Genomic DNA, 7,309 nt, shown 5'->3' on the forward strand with positions numbered 1-7,309 from the left:
CCACATCAAAAGGAGCCAGTTGAGGTGGTTTGGGCATCTGGCAAGGATGCCCCCTGGGCGCCTCCTGGGCGAGGTTTTCCAGGCATGTCCGACTGGGAGGAGGCAGACCCAGGACACGCTAGAGAGATTATATCTCTCAGCTGGCCTGGGAACGCCGTGGTGTTCCCCCGGACAAGCTGGAGGAGGTGGCTGGGGAGAGGGAGGCCTGGGCTTCTCTGCTTAGGGTGCTGCCCCCGCGACCGGGCCCCGGATAAGTGGAAGAAAATGGATGGATGGACTAAGACAGAATACATAAAGGATGGGTGTAAATTTACTTTATATTTTCTTTATATTTACACCCAAAAAGATGTCATAAATGCTGTCATTTTGTTTTAGTAAACAAATCAGAAAGTGGAAATAAATCTATTTTAATCACTGATGTTAAGGGCCAAGCTGTCTTAATTTACCTGCTAGACAGAAATTTTTTAATTATTTTTTTTTCTTGGTGTACCCTTTATTTTGAAGGTAAACTCTCCTGACTTCCGTTTTAACCTTTACCCTCCTCCAGTGTTTTGACAGCTGCACGTCACAGGATGACTAACAGGCTAATTAAAGCACACAGAGCAGATTCCCCGCGTTGTTGACAGATACGTGCAGATGTGGTGATTTATCCACGCGGTAACGTACTCATAAAATATTGTGTCTTCATTGTATGGCCTTAAATGACTAGCTGGCTTTTACAGCGACAATTTTGTAAGAGGCTTGACTGTCATCAGTTAGCAGTTAAGGAAATGCACTTACAGTTTTTTCTGAATGCTTAAACCCTAACTGTGATTCCTGTAGCACAATCTCTAAAACTATTCAGACTTATAGCAAAACCACTCACTGAGTTTGCAAAACTAAAAGCACAAAAACTGCTTTGCACTCAGTTTGCAATTTTGTAACACACACTTTGCACAACTGTAGGCACAATTCACTGCACAACACTCAATTACCAAATTTCCAACACACTCCTAGCAAAAGTATACACATGTATGGCTATCATTAACACTAATTTGCCAACTGTCTGGCACACTTTCACATGTGAAAACTTTTTTAGATAATTAGTTCACTTTGCAATCAGCCTAAGCACTATAATACAGGTAAGCTGTGTGTGCGGAGTACAATGGAGGGAGCAGAAAGAGTGAGAAGTAGAGGAGGCCGAGGAAGAGGACGTGGAGGTGAAGAAGTAGGATGAAGAGGACGACAAGGACAAGGAGGAGCAAGAGGAAGACGAGGAGGGGGGAGAGGAAGATGAGGAGGGGGGAGAGGAAGGGTAGGAAGAGTAAGAAATAGAATTGCTGATGACATCAGAGCTACAATAGTGGACCATGTAATCAACCGTGGAATGACCCTGAGGGTAGCTGGCCAACGGGTCCAGCCTAACTCGAGCCGCTACACTGTAGCAAGTACCATAAGGACATCTTGAAATGAGAATCGGTTAGTACAGTCACTTCGCACAAAGATTTGTAGCACTGCCATATGCCAATGAGAAACACACCAATACCATTGATGTAAAAATACTGAAATTGTTACTTTACAGAATTGCTAGATGACCAGATGCTGGGGGCAGAGGAAGCATGTTCACTGCAGACCAAGTAACCCATATAGTCATTATGGCGATTGCAAATAATCCTATACTTGGAAATAAACACTTGTGTTTGTTTTGATGTGTTTGAATAAACACCAGTACTTGAAGTTTGGATCCCTCTATGCTTATGGATCTATGACAGAAGTATGAGCTCAAACTGACATAGCCTACCTTGTGCACAGAGAAAGCAAAAGCCAGATGTGTTTTGTATTCATACCATCAGTGTGCAGTTGGCGCATTGTGTGCTTAGTAGATGATGGCTTGTGTGTACTGTTTGATACGGAAACACCATTTTTACGAAGGTGTGAAGAGTTAATCTAGCTGTGTTTGCTTTTGCAAGAGAACTACAATGTTTTGATGATTGGGTGACAGGTTTTCTTATTTGTGTGAAGAGTTTTGCAAAATTAGCCAATAGTTACAAAAAATGTGCTTAAGCAATCAGAAAAAACTGTAATGCTCATCAGTCAGTAATGAACCATAACTCGACTGGGAAAACCCTTTCCCATTAACTGCGCTAAACTGGACTCTGTCGCCTCCTGCCGGACAGCATGGTTCATGGGTTATTTCTGATTCCTAACTGCTGTTTGTTTATAAATAAACAATAGAATCTAAATTCCTGCAATAACAGCAGCTACACGGTGGCTTTAAAACACAATGGCATAGGAAAATGTAATTATATTGTCACATAGCTATCTGACTCTTTGGAGGAATTATGCATGAATTAATGAGTATCTTGTAAAACTCAAACAGAAAGCTGTCAAACGTTTGACAGCTAATTGTGCTAAACTGTTTGCATTTGTATTTAAAGTTTAAAAGTTTTACAATAGCTTCATTTTCAACCTCAGTGCCTCCTCATTACAAATGACCCCGTGTTGCAAACCAGGAAGGACCGCTGTGTCCAAACCCTATTCTACTTTAAGCCCAGAGAGGCTATTAGATAAGATAGATAAAAATAATATACAGAAGAAAATTGATTCATAGCATAATTAAGTAACAAGTGTTCACTTTAGATTAATTATGAACACAATACAAATTACTACAGGAAAAATCCATTTGGAAATGTTGCATATGCATAGCAACTCCATGAAATTTTCAGGAGACTCACCTACAAACAGCACTAATAAACAAACGCCTAAACTTTTGGTAAATATAATCCCAAACATAACGTTAGACAAAGTGAAAGCTGCTTTCAACCTGGGTCACACATACACATTACAAACGCCAAACGTACACGGCTCATAGCAATTAAAGGAACATTTGCACAAGGCACGCAGTAGTTTGTATGGCCCCCACATGCTTGTATGCATCCCTGCTAACATCAGAGCCTGCTCTTAATGAGATGACTGATGGTTTCCTGGACGATTGGATGGAAACATAATGTCCCAGAGGTGTTCTGTTGGATTTAGTTATGTCGCTATATGGATATGCCCCCCACGGACCATCACTGACTTACCACCAAACTGGTCATGCTGAATGATGTTACAGACAGCGTAACATTCTCCACAGCTTCTTCAGATCCTTTCACGTCTGTCAGATGTGCTTAGGGTGAATCACAGGGCACCAGTGGTGGTCCTTCCAGTTCTGGTATTCGATGGTAAGTCCCAGTCGGGCTCCACGGTGCTGGGCTGGGAGCACAAAGCCTACTAGAGAACACCAGGCCCTCAGGCCACACTCATGAAGTCTGATTGTTTGGTCAGAGACATTCACACCAACGTCCTGCTGGAGGTCATTTTGTAGCTCTGGCAGTGCTCGTCCTGTTCCTCCTTGCACAAAGGAGCAGATACCGGTCCTGCTGATGGGTTCATGACCTTCTACGGCCCTGGTTAGCTCTCCCACAGTAACTGTCTCCTGGAAACTCCTCTATTTTCTTGGAGACATAGCAAACCTTGTGGCAATGGGACATATTGATGTGCCATCCTAGAGGAGTTGGACTACCTGTGCAACCTCTGTTGGGACCAGGTAAATGGTAAATGACTGGTTCTTATAGTGCTTTTCTCTTTTAACTGAGCACTCAAAAGGCTTTATATAACATGCTTCATTCACCCATTCATACAAGCACTTTTTTCTTTGCTTAAGTGTTCAGAGAGGAACTTGAGGTTAGTATCTTGACCAAGGATATTTGACATACAGGCTGGAACAGCCAGGGCTAAAACCTGTAGATGACCTGCTCTACCACATCACCTCATGCTACCAGTAGTGACACTGGCCTTAGTCAGATAAAAAACTAGTGGAAAAAACAGTCAGAAAAGATGTGGAGGGAAAAAATATCTGTAAAACCATTCCTGTTTTGAGGGTTGTCTCATTGTTGCCCTTCTAGTGCACCTCTTGTTAGTTTCATTAACACCAAAGCCAGATTAATATCCCACAACTTTATCTGACTGCATCTCTGCGTTTTCATCTGCAAAAACAGCATCTTGTAGTTTAATGATCGATAACTAATTGTTTCAAATAAATGTAAAATGTTAAATGACTGCACCTCTAGAAAAGTGTGACACAAATGCACTGATCTTAGACTTCAAAGCAAACTGGGCTGGGTCATGTTGGGTGTGAAAAAGAAAATTGACAGATCACGCTAAACAGGATGTCACACTAAGAATTTATATATTCCAAAAGCTTTAAGTTGCTTCAATGTGTGACTTTTTTCTGCCGCTGCCAGTAGCTGATGATATTTACAACTCGCATGTCTTCGATTCATTTGAATTTTATTTTGTTGCTGCACAAGCCTTCATTTCATCTGTTATTATGAGTCCCACGCAGGGTCTGAGCAGAATGCCACTAGCTACCATCCTCCATAAAGTAAACCCCAGATCTCAGTGACCAGCCAGGCCAGAGCTGATAGTCAGCATGCTGACTTACTGCTTCTGAGTCTGCAGAGGAGAAAACACAGGCACAGATGCTGAGCACGACACACCCAGTCTGAAAAAAGTAACTGAATCTTCCATCTTCCATCCCCCTATTTTTATAAATATGTTATAAATTATGTTCAAATACATAATTTAAAAATGTAGATTATGTAAATTACTCCATATTGTGAGACTATTCAGTGCATGATGTTCTTAAAGCTGCTGGCCTACAGTCAAATTCCACTTGGCATATTCCTTTGGCTTGGCTGCTGTACAGATAGAAGGCATTTCTACTGATTAAGTAATTAACAGACTAAAGAAGAAAATCAAAATCAAACAAGTAGGGAAACAAATGCAAGTTGAATAGTTGGAATATCATAAAAATCACCTGATAAAGGTTAACCTGGTACAACATGGCGAGCTTCATCACCAACAAAACGCCAACTGATATCTTTTGGAAGATGTTGTCTACATCCACAGATCCATCTCTCCAATCGGTTGGGTGTGATTTTCAGGTTGTTGTGCAGTTCACTGTGGAGATGATTTCACATCAAAAAACTGTAGAACTAGCACCGCCTACTCTGCCTTTAAGCTGATTGGCTGTCTCTGGCAAACAGAAGGCTTAAACAGCAGGTGGGCGGGGCTTCTGTGCTTGAGATGACCATATTGAGTGTATCCGCTATCTAAGATATCACTTAGAATCAAGAGCAAACACAAATGTCAGCAGTCTGACCTGGGCCTACTTAAGACACTGCTTGGAGTTATAGTAAATTCACCGTGCCAAATTTCTTAAGTGTTCCCGAGGTATCACTCAAACTTATCACTTTATTATTTATTACCTCATCCGCTCTGTCCAACTCTGCTTGGATAAGCAGCTGCTTGTTGTTTTTGTAACACTGCCAAAAGAGAAGTTGGTGAATAAACTATGCAAAGTCAACACTCATAACACGTTATCTTTTTTCAACTGCTGTAAATGCAGATACCAATAGATAGGCAAATAGTTAATGTCAACCAGTCAACATCGGGCAGAAATATGCACTTTATGTAGCTTTTCAAGAAGTATTATAAGACAATGTCAGACAAATGTACATTTTCTTGTGTACTTTGTGTACTTTGTGTTGGCGTCTGCTAGAAAATGCAAAAAGGTTACACTCGTACTTGCATGTACATATTCCATATGCATATGTGATCCAACCCACACACGTCCATATACTCATTTAGAGAACCACCTAATTCATTCTCAAAGTCAACAGAGGTAAAGCAAAACCACTGAGGTAGAACCTGAAACCAGGAGGCTAAAGAATTTTCCATCATGGCCACCACAGGGTACGCCTTGCCTCTAAACACATTTGCAAACTGTCCAGTTGCATCTTTAAATAAATCCTCTATTTAGGACAAACATTTTTGTTATGTAAAACAAGAGAACTCCATAGATAAGCTGAACCTCTTATAACAGGATGAGATATACAAAACTGTCAGATGTACTTTTGGTCATTTTAAGGTGGACAGCTCTTAGTGTACTCCACAGTAAGTTAGAAGTTCAATAAAAACCTATGCTAAAATGGTGACTTACAGCAGGTTCAGATATGCTGACACTAAACATAGTGCAGTTTAAGCTTAATTACTGCTCACAGAAATGATGACCTTTTGATGGTGCTAGATAAAACATTAAGACACCATCACGGTTATCCAAGTTTTTTTGTCCCTAAAGTCAAGCTGGTGATTTAAGCAGTTTAAAGGGACGTATTCTGTTCATTCTAACACTGATTCTATTACAGTAGCTTTGAATGATTCATAGTTAAAAAAAATAAAATCCTTATTTATCTTACACTGGCCCTTTTTGTAGCCCCAAAATACAGCTGGGGCTGTGAGCACTTCTACATACAGGGCTGTGCAAAAGTCTTGAGCTATATTTAATTTCTTTATATTTTGCAGAAAAATCAAAAGTTGGTGCCCCTATTTATTAAAATATGTGAAAACATATATGGAAGTACAATATATAAGGCAAAAAGACTGTTTGTACAACCACCTTTATTCTTCAGCATAGTCTAATCTGACATTGCTTTAAGTAGTCTTCAGGAATAGTTATCCAGGCTTCTTGAAGGACATCCCAAGCTCTTCTTTGGATGTTGGCTGCTTATCTTCTGTTCTCTATCAAGATAATCCCACATTGCTTCAATGTTGAGTCACAGACTCTGGGGAGACCAATCTGCGACTGATAGTGTTCCACTCTGTGCTTTGCTATGTGCTTCTTTGTCAGGTCTTTGTCTGACTTTTTCCCGTTTCTTAAGGACACGACTTTCAGATACTGTTGATCTGCTGAATAGAGTATTTAAGCCTGCCATTTCTTCTTTTGTCCTCCACTTGTCCAGTTTCCTCACATTTTTCAAGGATACACTGCACACCATGCTAAGATATGTGGGGATCATCTTTTTTGTATCTTTGTATCTTTTCATATATTCAACCAAAGAAATGGGAAGGAGTTATGTGTTTTTGTGACAGGCTGTCACCAGAAAAGTTCCTAAAAAAACAATTGAAAATGGTTCTTTTGCTGATTTATCCCTTGAGATAGATGCTTTTTCTATTTTTAGCTTGCTTAACAAGTGGAGGAAAAAAGAATTGGTAGCCATATCTACATATGTGTCTAGATTTAAAATTCATGCAAGTTGTTCCTTTTACATATCGCCTGTTTAGTAATCAGGCCACACTTTCCAATTTCACCTGCGAGGTACTTTTGCTGACTTTTTGAAGAGGAAGCAAATGTCCCGTGGGCTATGCCACTTTTGCACAGCAGTGACTTGCGGTTGTGGACTGTGCCATTGCATGTAAGATGGGGGGTGACACAGTGGTTTCATCA

This window comes from Aulonocara sp. 'chitande type north' Nkhata Bay, linkage group LG23 (assembly GCF_057382095.1).
Source record: "Aulonocara sp. 'chitande type north' Nkhata Bay isolate Kocher_YH1m ecotype deep benthic linkage group LG23, A_spYH_male_GT1.1, whole genome shotgun sequence".
Lineage (NCBI taxonomy): Eukaryota > Metazoa > Chordata > Actinopteri > Cichliformes > Cichlidae > Aulonocara > Aulonocara sp. 'chitande type north' Nkhata Bay.